General features: G+C 35.7%; 1 protein-coding gene and 3 long non-coding RNA genes across 5 annotated transcripts in view; 3 read left to right on the forward strand and 1 right to left on the reverse strand.

Annotated features, from left to right (window-relative positions):
* Positions 1 to 12,530, forward strand: part of LOC137398332 (inversin-A-like) — a 334,813-nt gene that overhangs the window by 101,370 nt on the left and 220,913 nt on the right. The window lies entirely within an intron of this gene.
* LOC137399003 (uncharacterized) lies at positions 1,294 to 2,384 on the forward strand. The gene is made up of 3 exons (XR_010979108.1): positions 1,294 to 1,399; positions 1,614 to 1,736; positions 2,052 to 2,384. It is a non-coding gene; the product is annotated as an uncharacterized lncRNA (long non-coding RNA).
* On the forward strand, positions 2,575 to 4,302 carry LOC137399000 (uncharacterized). The gene is made up of 3 exons (XR_010979105.1): positions 2,575 to 2,690; positions 2,984 to 3,234; positions 3,718 to 4,302. It is a non-coding gene; the product is annotated as an uncharacterized lncRNA (long non-coding RNA).
* On the reverse strand, positions 4,391 to 6,519 carry LOC137398997 (uncharacterized). Of its 2 annotated transcripts, XR_010979101.1 has the most exons (4): positions 6,450 to 6,519; positions 5,674 to 5,835; positions 4,887 to 5,020; positions 4,391 to 4,673 (listed from the first exon to the last, which is right to left on the reverse strand). It is a non-coding gene; the product is annotated as an uncharacterized lncRNA (long non-coding RNA). The 2 variants fall into 2 exon arrangements; XR_010979100.1 differs by lacking the exon at positions 6,450 to 6,519 and having other exon boundaries at positions 4,394 to 4,673; positions 5,674 to 6,170.

A 12,530-nucleotide genomic window follows, 5' to 3' on the forward strand; every position in this document is an offset into this window, starting at 1 on the left:
GTTTGCTGTGATCAATTAGGGCTGCCTAATCCGTGGTATAGATTACAGCATTAAAATATCTTTACAGCAACAAATGAACATTGAACGAATATTATTCAGCATCTGATATATATACTTGTATACTATTTTCACTGAGCTTTTATGTGTCCACTTTTTCTTTAAACAATAATCATATCAATCCTCAAGCTTGCGTTCTACATATTTTTATGCATTCAGTTCTAATATTATTATATTAGTTAGACTATTCACTAGTTTTTTAGTTAGACTATAGTTTCTTTGCGGTCCTTTTGATTTTTTGTTGTACACCGCTTTTTAGTTAGTTTACTTGCCGTGGTACCTTGTGGAAAACATATTGTAAAATATGACTATTGATTACCACAATAAAGATTGCTCATATATATCTGATGTCAGGCCTACTGAACCTCTTGCAATCAACAATCACACTTGCACAATTCTACTCTTGAACAGTGTTTTGTAAGCCTTGCACGTTTTATGAATAGATTAAAAATTTATGAGTCTTTTAAATCATAATACTCTAGAACAACTCACTGCTTGAAATGCAATCTAGCCTACTCTTGCCACTTGGCCTATAACTTGAAATAGTAATGTAATTAGTCTACAAACCTGTTCAGTACAACGTTTTCAGTTTAATTAAAAACTAACAATTAATAAAACTGGTTAAAGTAGATAACCAACATTATCATAGCAATATTTACTTGTAAGTAATTTCCTAAACTACTGTTACAATACCCATTCTGTTTGTTTACAGCTAAAAGACCAGTGGCTACTCTATTACCATGTACACGGTACGTGCATTCAGCAATTTAGATGGTCTTCAAGCATATATAAAAGAACATGAGCTGAGACACATGGTGAAATATGTGGTCATAAAGCAAGACAAGAGCTTCACTGCTCCACTCAATGCCGGTACGCTCTTAACGCTCTGAAACTCGTTACTTACAGGCTTAAATATGTATATATATCTAAATATATATAAAAAAAAAAAAAATATATATATATAACGTTCAATCAGGCCTGTCTGAGCTAGAATTGAGTCTCGGGTGATAGATTTTATTGCATGTATGACAAGCATGATTGATCAGCCTTTTGTTTTTGTTTAGTGATATTACACTAGGTTTTCAGTTTAGTTACTAATACCGTATTAATCCTTGAAAGATTATGCAGTATATAGAGATATATATACATGTATACATATACATATAAGTTTATATATATATAAACTTTGCTTCTGTTTGGGGTGCTATAAGTTTTTCCATTTCCTTAATCTTCAGAAAGTTTTGCAAAGAAGTCCAGGCGTTTCGTTTTGAAGATAATACTATGCAAACATGGCTGAGATATCAACAGAAGGAAGAAGCAGCAATACAAAGACAAAGCGCAAGTGAGTGACGGCGATATCTTTGTGTATAGGGCTGACGTACTGCACTCATGGTAAATGTCAATAGCAATGCTACTTTTCTACATGTATCAGACTCATCTGCTTTTTTCCTACCCAAATTATGATTTGTTGTTTCAGCGTAATATTTGTATTTGCTTCATTCAGTGAGTTCATGCTTAGTTGGGTCATATAAAATATCTATCCAATTGTGTTGTAGAAGGAGATTAATTCTGATCATCCATCAGTGAGGAAACAGCGAAATCTGGTTCAGGACACGGTAAAAATGGATTGCCCTGTCAGATTGACAATAAAGAGAATAGTCAGATATCCTGATTTTCAGGTTGGTGTTTCAAAGTTGTCCAACATTTATGTCAATACATTTATGTCAACAAATGTCAATACCGCGCCAATGCCAGTATAAACCTTTTTTAAAACTATTCACTACCCTAGATAGCGATGCCAACATTGAAATAAATTACATGATGTCACACCAACATTCTAGGTATTGTCCTACGTCAACTATATAAACGTCCAATTTTTCCAAACTTGCTAGTCATATTGAGCACTTATTCTGTCTCCTTGGTCTGTTCAGTGTCATTTATGCAGTTATCAATGATAACATTTATACTAACAAAAACCATTATTTGTTTCTAAGTTGAAGCCGATGTCTGAAAACACTTCTGTCAGAACACAGAAGACTAAGATGCTGAGGAGCATGAAGGATGCCTGGCCATTGAGGCTAGAGGAGTACTTTTTACTCAGTCTACTCAAAGTGGAATGCCATCAAAATCACCCAGTTGGCAAAGTATGTTAAAAATATCATCTTTACTGTTAATGTCTTTGGATATATTTGTATGACTTTCATAAAAAATAGAATAACCCTGCAACTGTATATTGTTATCACAGAAGCTGAGCAAAGTGTGATTGCTCCTTTCCACCATACAATTGAATCGGTGAAAAGAGACAGACGTACCCCATTACACATTGTGCCCACAGTCTGTATATGTTATAAATAAATTTGCGCATTTCTCAAGTTATTTTCTATCTGACGCCCACACTTGTATATAGCCTATTAGCAAGCAGGTGTGCTTCAAAATGTTGATGACGGAATCAAGTGTCACATTCATCTTATGGTGTCCCAAGGAGTTAACTTTTTACCTAAGATGAAGCCACATATACTGGAGTATCTTAAAACCATGTTCAATGATGCCCTTCCTGACAGATCGAATAGAAGATATTGGCCTATAGATCGTGACATTGCCAATCACATGCATTCTGCATTCTCTTCCATGATGTTAGTATTGAATTTCAGTAGTATTCATTCCACAGCTGAGATTCTCATTGGGTGTTTGCATTGAATTTTTATGACAATGCTTAAAAGTCACATAATCGATAATTTTTCTTTTGTATTTGCTAACGATCGAATTAATTTGTGCTGAAAATAGCCAGGCTTTATATATGTACTTTATACTTTCACTAAATTGAATGTCATATGTTAGCCACTGTTTTTGTTGCATAGAAGCCAATTCTACCACTACAGTTTGTGCGGGACAAATGTTTCACTACTTTACGATGGTCTCTTTGAAGGCTTAGAGGAGTTGGCATTGGCAGTTGAATCAGTTCAAGCACAAAATGGCTCCACCGATTGTGGCCTCTTTGCAGTTATGTACTTGGTCGAAACCTTATTTGGAACTAATCTCTGCAAAACTGCATTCGATCAGCAGAAACTCAGGGCACATGTTGTGACATGCCTCCAGCAGGGTGAATGGACACAGTTCCCTCGATTACAACTGCCATCAAAGGTCAGACGGACCCGGGCCCACACCATCCGTGACAAGGTAAGAAATCATTGATACAACCACGCGAATAATCACACAATTCTTTTGCATGTCAACAAACCACTTGGTGTCGATAACAAAATTCATAAAACACACCTTGGGGTTCACAAAACACACCTGGGGGTGTTTCAATTATCCTGCAAAACGTCCAGTAAACGGTTTTCTCCTCGTTAAAACTTAGTGGAAGGGGTGTTTCAAACAGACTTTCTGCAAACTTTTCGCTCCTCAAAAATTGTATATACACAATGCATTGGTTTAAAGAAAAGTTAACATCTGGTCTGAGTTGCGGCTATCAGTTTTAGTTTGCGGGAAATGAGGAAATACCAGAACTTCTTCATTTGTTGGAACACATTGGATGGTGGCATTTTATTATTCATAGTAAATGGTCAATTCACCGAAAAAATATTTCGATGATGATGAAAGAAACATTTATGATTGGATTTCCATACTTTCTGTTAACAAGCCAGCCTATGTTCATTTTAGCTATTCTGCACATGTCGAAGACCTCATGACAACACCGATTTCGATGCGCCTGGCGGAGGGATGGTACTATGTGACAGTTGCAACGAATGGTTTCATCGTCGGTGCATCATTATCATACCTACAGATTTGGAGCACTTCACTGGAGCTGTGGATAATGAATAGCAATGTAGAAGGTGTGATCCTCTAGGTTAGGCTTTTACTTATTTACATACATGATGCAAGATTAATGCTATGGCATATGTATAGATATGTATAAACTTGTTCTAGTCTAAGTAATAGTTTTAAGTTTTACAAACATGTATACGCTCATGATGAAGCGTGCTTGTGTCAACAGCCACTGTTTTCATTTATATTTTGTAACGTCTCATTTATATGTCGAGAGAGATGCTTTTTTCTGTTTTCATTATGGCCAATTAGCACCACGGCCAATTAGCACCACAAGCCATCAGGGTGGAATGTTTTTATGTGTTTCTAGTATGTACATGTTGAGAGATATTTGAATACTTGTTTATAGATTTATTGATATTTAAATTTATAATGTATTTTGAACTTTTTATGAGTGAGGTAGTGAATAAAGCATTTCTTTTGATATCAAAGATAATGTGGATATAACACAAGATCTTGCGTCAGTTACGCTAGATGTGTAACATTACGGCCTAACATGCATATTCTATTTCAAACGACTGGTTTTGCATATTGTGCGTGTGCACAAACAAAAAGAGACAATGTTAAGTTGTAGACACTACAGTAAAAACATTTAGCTGTTGATAATGATATCGTGGGTCCCAGGTGCTCACTAAACCTATCGTTTGGCTATGGGCCACAATGACTCCTCTGTAACTTTTGAGGAGCACAATTCTGACTTATTGTCAATCTGTCAGTGCAATCATCTTTATCGCATCCTGAACCAGATTTCGCCGTTTCCTCACTGATGGATGATCAGAATTAATCTCTTTCTACAACACAGTTAGATAGATATTTTATATGACCCAACTAAGCATGAAATCACTGAGTGAAGCAGATAAAAGATTACACTGAAACCACAAAATATAATTTGGGTAAGAAAAAAGCAGACGAGCCTGATACATGTAGGAAAGTAGCATTGCTATTGACATCTACCATGAGTGCAGTACGTCAGCCCTATACACAAAGATATCGCTGTCACTCACTTGTACTTTGTCTTTGTATTGCTGCTTCTTCCTTCTGTTGATATCTCAGCCATGTTTGCATAGTATTATCTTCGAACCAACAATCGCACTCGGAATCTTTCTGACGAAACGCCTGGACTCCTTTGCAAGACTTTCTAAAGATTAATGAAATAGAAAAAATTATAGCACACCAAACAGAAGAAAAGTTTATATATATATATATATATATATATATATATATATATATACATATGAAGACCTCAACGAAAGAAAGATCAATGTCACATTTTCTCAAAATACTAGGTTTATTTTCCATTAGATAGTTCTGGTCACAAAGTTTAGTCTCTGACAAACTTTCAGCAAAAATGATCCAGGTCTAGGGATATCCCTACTTAAAATAAACTACCTCTTTGCAAAACTGATCAATGTCCTAGTTTTTAAACTTTAAAATGGCTATATCTCATGCTTGATCATTGTGACATTGATCGTTCTTCCATTGAGGTCTTCATATATTGCGTAGTCTTTCAAGGATTCATGCCCTATTAGTAACTAAACCGAAAAACCTAGTGTAATATCACTAAACAAAAACTGAAAGCTTGTTATACATGCAATAAAATCTGTCACTCCAGACTCCCTGCTAGCCCAGGCAGGCCTAATTGAACATTATACATATTTATATATAAATATATATAATGTTCAATTATATTTATTATCAATATTTATATATAAATATATATAACATAAATATATTTATATATATACACATTTAAGCCTGTAAGTAACCAGTTTCAGAACGTTAAGAGCGTACCGGCATTGAGTGGAGCAGTGAAGCTCTTGTCTTGCTTTGCGACCACATACTTCATCGTGTGTCTCAGCTCATATTATTCTATGGGTGCTTGAAGACCATCTAAAGTACTGAGCGCATGTAGCCTACTGTGTACATGGTAATGGAGTAACCACCGTCTTCAAGCTGTAAACAAACAGAACGGGTACTGTAACAGTAGTTTAGGAAATAATACCAGTATTTGGCTCAGACTACTACTAACAAACATCAAACCCTATTGCAAATCTACTGACCAATGCAATCTTGTTCTAAAGAGTGATGCTGACAAGTGAAAAAGGTACAGCTGCAGTCGTTTAAAGTAAGTGGGTAATGTTGTGCAAGGTATAATTACTGTTACATTGCACTTACTTTTGCCTGGGCCTGTACTGATTATTGATTGACTGAGATTTATGTTAACCTTTAGTCCTAATAAGTCTACACAGTCACGATCAAAAGTTTGCCACTACAATCAGTCTGCCACACAAAAAGCGATAATATTAACAAGGAAAAAGAAGGTGGGTGTTTGGGATGTTGACGTAAATGTTTCGTCATATAATGATTCTTAAAATAAATAAACCTAGTAAACAATAATAGCACTCAAGATGAACTAGCTATCACAGAAGGAAAGCACCAAGCTCAATAACAAATGTTGCTGAACTTTCTGCTCGCCCTCTGTGGATGGTCTAGCCTGTATGCAAGCCAGACTTGGTGCTGGTTTATTATTTTACAACAAGGCTCCATTCACTAACTACTTATCTCACCTCGGGCTAGTAGCAAAATGAGGATGGTGCACTATTCTGAATAAATTACAGTTACTTATTACTTCCTATATCAATTACACGCAGGCTTGGAGTGAGAGAGATTGAGCGTGTTGTTGCGAGACTTTTAGGATAGGAAATTCTTCTACCGTATATACCGTATATCGCGCACCGCGATCGCAGGACTTTTTGGATAGGAACTAGATTTTTCCGCGCGGAAGGGGTGACTTTGCGTATCGGAGATTTAATTAGTGAATACTGTAGCCTAATGCTTACTACACGTGTATAACGACAATCAAATGTAAAGGTAAAAGTTCATGTAGCCCACTTGAAGTTTTAATTACACAGCTAATCATGGATAGACGTTTATCATGCTTGCCAATCTTGTTTATAGAATTAGTGTCGTTAACACAGTTGATGATGGAACCCAATGTCATAGCTTCAATACTAAAATATCTCTGATAAAACATTAATTCACATTGATAGCTTAAGAGTCCTACAGTTGCTCAATAACTTGGACACCACCAAGTCTTGTGGACCTGACAATGTGACAGGCATCATGCTAAAAACATTTGTTTCGGTGGTGTATAATAGCCTTTCTTCAATCTTTGCATACTCTCTGGCAATAGCAAAGCTACCTTCGATTTGGAAACTTGGTAGAGTCCAACCTATACACAAAAAGAGAAACAAACAAATACCAAACAATTATAGACCTATTTCCCTCACTAGCATAGTGTGCAAGCTTTTAGAACACATAGTTTCCTCATATTTGTATAAGATTTTTAAGGAAGGTAACATTTTTGTAGACAGTCAACATGGTTTTTGACCTCATAGGTCTTGCGAGACTCAATTAGCTCATACTGTTGGACACCTTTCACACCTATATGATCAAAAACAAACCACTGATGTTTTAATATTAGACTTTTCTAAAGCATTTGACACCGTTAATCATCGAAAACTGATCTTTAAACCATAACTGTCACGAACAACTTTTATTGTATTTACAAGGTAAATCAGACACGCTGATTCCGATTTTGTACTCAAAATAAAGATTAGTCCACTAACCTTCAAAGTCATTTAGGCTTTTTTAAAGCGTTTCAATATCCGTTTCGAAAACAACACAATCGGCATTACAAGCTCCGCCCATAAATATGTGACGAAACCTAGCTTTTTCAGAAACGGAAGTTAGGAATGTTTAGTCCGATTTAGAATAATAGAGATGGGTGTCTTAAAACCCATTATTATCTAAATCCGGCCTGTAAAATAATTTCAGCTTTTTATGAAAAGGGTATAGACTATTTAAAATTGCTCGCAGCTTGTTACATGACGTTTAAATGGGCTGGACGCCAAGAAAAATGAGCTCAAAAACCGCGGTTTTATCACGAGCTAGCGTTGTTATCGCGCTTTTTAAATATGCAATGCTAAATAGCTTATCTACCTTTCAGAAAAGACTGATATTATTTTTAAAGCTGGATTTAGATAATAATAGATTTTAAAACACCCATCTCTATTATTCTAAATCGGTCTAAACATCTCTACGTAACTTCTGTTCCTGAAAAGCTAGGTTACGTCAAGTATTTATGGGCGGAGCTTGTTATGCCGATCGTGTTGTTTTCGAGACCGATATTAAAAACGCTATAAAAAATCCTTTATTACTCTGAAAGTTAGTGGCCTAATCTTTATTTTGATTACAAAATCGGAATCAGCATGTCTGATTTACCTAGTAAATACGATAAAAGTTGTTCGTGGCAGTTATGGTTTAAACTATCACATATTGGTATTAACAATGTCTTGTTTTCCTGGATATCTGACTTTCTTAGCGATCGACATCAATTTGTTGAAATGGAGGGTCAGAGGTTTAAAGATGTAGTTGCGTCAAAAATGAAATAAGGACCCATAAAAAGCTAAAACATCAGCTACAATTTGATGCCATTTTAGTCTTTGTAGACCAACCCTGTCCAGAGATATATGCGTTTGAATGAGGCCCTCTTTTAAAAAGCTCACGTTCCAGCGGGTGCCTATTTCGTGACGTCACAAGCAAGGTATCTGAAACGAAACCACGAGCAATAAATATGAGGTCGATTCATTAGCCAATCATACGTGCGAAATTTTTATATAGGCTGTAATAAATGTTATCACTCGTAAAACGCGTTGTCTGTGATCTCGAAGATTCTCATCGTTAGAGAATTCATTCTCATCGTTACTGATTCAACGCGTTTCAACAATTACTAAGTTATACATAGTTTTAAAATGGCTTCAAGTTCGAGCGACCGCTACTCAGAGTTATCTGAGCAACTTTTAGTAAAAGATTAGAGTAGACAGCCTATGGCCAAAGCTGACAGGCGTCAGCAGCGTTTTGCTGCAGAAGAAGACAGAATGGAGGTAAATTAACTTAGAGTCTTCTATACTTTAGTAAATGTAATATTTTTTATAGTCATAAATACATATACTAATTAATAAAATGATAATTCTTTGCTATCGCCAATCATCGTTTCATAGCTTATCTGCCGTTTTACCTAGGTATAATATTTTTTTTGAATTTTCTTTGGTAAATTAGAGTCATGATTACAAATTATTTTCACTCGTAGGAAGTGGGTAAAATCGATTGATCATTGCAAATCTTTAATTTCCAGAACCAAAGCTTCGAATCGTTGGCTTGGCGTACTTGTGCCTTTATTAAATGTTTATTCGTTTTTAAAATTACACTCGCAATCTATTTAACTCCCAATTTGGAAGCTGTCAATAGATACGCTTTAGAATGACATATCTATGAATGACATATTTATTGCATCTACTTTGTTTACATTTACTTGTTTTACTGATTACAGAATGTTTATGTCGTCCCACCAGCCGAAGAAGCTTTGTCAGTGTGGAAACTGCCATAAAGGAGAAAGCGAGACTTGAATGCGTGCTGGATGATGTTTTGTTTGAGTTTGTTGCAGTAGATGAATTTGTCTTATTGTATCAGCTAATACTATGTGAGTGGCCACGACTTGATAAATATTTTTAATAAAAGCTTTATGCCGAGATGAAAATATTTTTGCTTGTAAAAATTATATAATAAAATAATATTGTTGGAGATAATGCAAAACATGATTTGCAGAATATTGTAGTGAATCGGATATGGTATATGGGTGTCCGCAGAACTGGAGAATGTGAGTTCAAATCCAGTTTGCAGCAGACTTCTCATCCTTAAAACTCTATCCCTGTCTATATTCTTTTCAAAGAAATGGCTTGCTTATTTCACTTATTTAGTATTCGATAAGAATAGTACTAGTCTAGTCTACTATATTATCTCATTCACGCCCGGATGGGTGCATTATAGAGATGTCATTATGTACCAGTATTTTACTAGTACTAGTAAGAAACTAGTACGTAGGCAATAGGTAATAGGCGACATAATGTGGGCGGGGCTTATGGGAGGCTGTATATCGTTTGTATGGGTAGCTGCAGAACTGTGCTGATACAAAGACCGCGTTCTACATAAGTGACTGGACAGAATTACCGTAGACCGGTAGAATTGGTAGTCGGTACCCAAATGTTTACACAACATTTGGAGAAAGTGAGTAGAACAAATTTTCAATTTTCGTTATTTGAGGCCTTTGAAACATTCATAATAATGCATATGTAGCAGGATTCAAAATTTTATTCTAGCCAACATGGGCAAATACGAAATAAGATATATGCCAATAGAGCCGCGTAAGACTAGACTTTTATCGCAAATACCCGATGTGAATACGAGAGATAGAGACAGGTTGCCAAACGCGTGACATCATTTTGGGCAAGTCAGGGCACGGTTTGGTGGCCTGAGCGTTTTTACGGCGATCAGATTTTTTCGGTTTTAATCTTCAAATATCTTGGCAATGCAATCGCGTAACACAACAAACAACATATCAACTGATAGAGAAAAAAAATGCTTTCTTTTAAGATCAACTTAAATTTGACGCAACTACATCTTTAACACAAAACTACCCAACTAACAATTTTACGTTCCCAGAACGTTCCAGGGATGTTCCAAAAAGTCCCAGAAACGTTTCAACGTAACGTTGTCACAAGATTATTTGTAGACACATTTTCAACGTTCCAGAAACGTTGTGGGAAATACATTGCTGGAACGTAACTCTCACAACGTTCCAGCAATGTTGTGGGAAATACATTGATGGAACGTATTTCCCACACCATCCCAGCAACGTTGCGGGAAATACATTGCTGGAATGTTAGCAAATGATCTCGCATAACATTCCTACAATATTGGGAGAACATTGCGTAATATTCCACGAACATTTTTTTCATAATATTGGCTCAGGGCTATTAGCTAACATCCCAGGAAGGTTACGCCTAGAACATTGATGGGACATTAATGCGTAGGGATTTTCTAACTTAGTAGTATATAGTAGTAATCTTAGCTATTACGCATCGCTTTCCTTTCCGCATTGGTTCGTTGAGCTGAAACAAAATTTAAAGGCAGAAAAGTTGTTGACACATGGTTGGGCATTGGGTACGCTCAACGATAGTAATGATTTTATACTCATTAGCTAGTCAGACGTAACTTTAATCTACTGTAAAATAGACTAGCACATAACACTTGAAACCAACCCAAAAAGTCCCAGAATGTGTTCAGTTGTGATGCACTCACGCTGTCGCGTCATGGTATGACACTTTACTGCACCCAGAAAGCTTAATGGACCCTAGTCATTTTCGCGATACGTCTAATGAAGTGCGAAAATTGAAATTTGTAGTGACTTCAATTCATTTACATAAATCATTCAAAATCATCATTATTGTTCTTCATTATTTTGTTTGTTTCTATATCTGTGATAAAAAATCTATAAAATCTTTAATTTGCATCATTTTAAATATTTTTTTGTTATGAAAGGGTGACAACTTCCAAAAATTAAATCATGCGTTTTTGTACCATTTTAGCTAGAAAGTTAGTGGAAAAGGTTTGCTAACGTTATTATAAGGTTGTTACCAAACATTGTTATTGAATGTCCCAGCAATGTTACAGGATTGCTACTTTGAAATTTTTGGGTGTAAACATTCACATAATATTGTTTTCTAATATATTCGGAATAGTATGGAGTTTAACCATTATGTAACATTGAGCAGATGATCTGGTGCAAAATTCCTACGACATGGGGAGAATATGTTACAGAATATTCCACAAGCATGCCTTCCATGATGTTGCCTCAAAGATATTAGCTAACATCCCAGGAACGTTTTCGTCCAGAACATTAGTTGGGTGTAACTGTGTAGACAATTTCTAACATTTTGATGTTTCACAGAATGATCCTCTAATGAATTGCGTACAACGTTACTATAATGTACCGAGCATAACCGTCGACAATATTTTTTCCTTAAGCTATACAACATTCCACCAACATTACATCTCCAAAGCAACCTAAATATATGAATGTTAACACTCAAACATTCAAAAGTAACATTCCTGAAACATTGCTGGGACAATTATTTGAATGTAAATATGATGTCACCCCATAATATTCCAGTTACATCTCAAGCCAATGTTACATGAATGTTTGCACTCGAACATTCCAGATTAATGTTCCTGGGACATTCCTGGAACATTCATTTGAAGTTAAATATGATGTCACACCATAATATTCCAACTACATTGCAAGCCAATGTTATATGAATGTTAACACTCGGACATTCCAGAGTAACGTTCCTGGGACATTTCTGGAACATTCATTTGAAGTTAAATATGATGTCACGCCATAATATTCCAACTACATTGCAAGCCATTGTTATATGAATGTTAACACTCGAACATTCCAGAGTAACGTTCCTGGGACATTCCTGGAACATTCATTTGAAGTTAAATATGATGTCACACCATAATATTCTAGTTACATTGCAAGCCAATGTTATATGAATGTTTTCACTTGAACATTCCAGAGTAATATTCCTGGGACATTCCTAGGACATTCATTTGAAGTTAAATATGATGTCACACCACAATATTCTAGTTACATTGCAAGCCAATGTCATATGAATGTTAACACTCAAACATTCCAAAGTAACATTCCTGAAACATTGCTAACAAATTCATTTGAAGTTAAATAT

Source organism: Watersipora subatra, chromosome 6 (genome assembly GCF_963576615.1).
Source record: "Watersipora subatra chromosome 6, tzWatSuba1.1, whole genome shotgun sequence".
Taxonomy (NCBI): Eukaryota; Metazoa; Bryozoa; class Gymnolaemata; order Cheilostomatida; family Watersiporidae; genus Watersipora; species Watersipora subatra.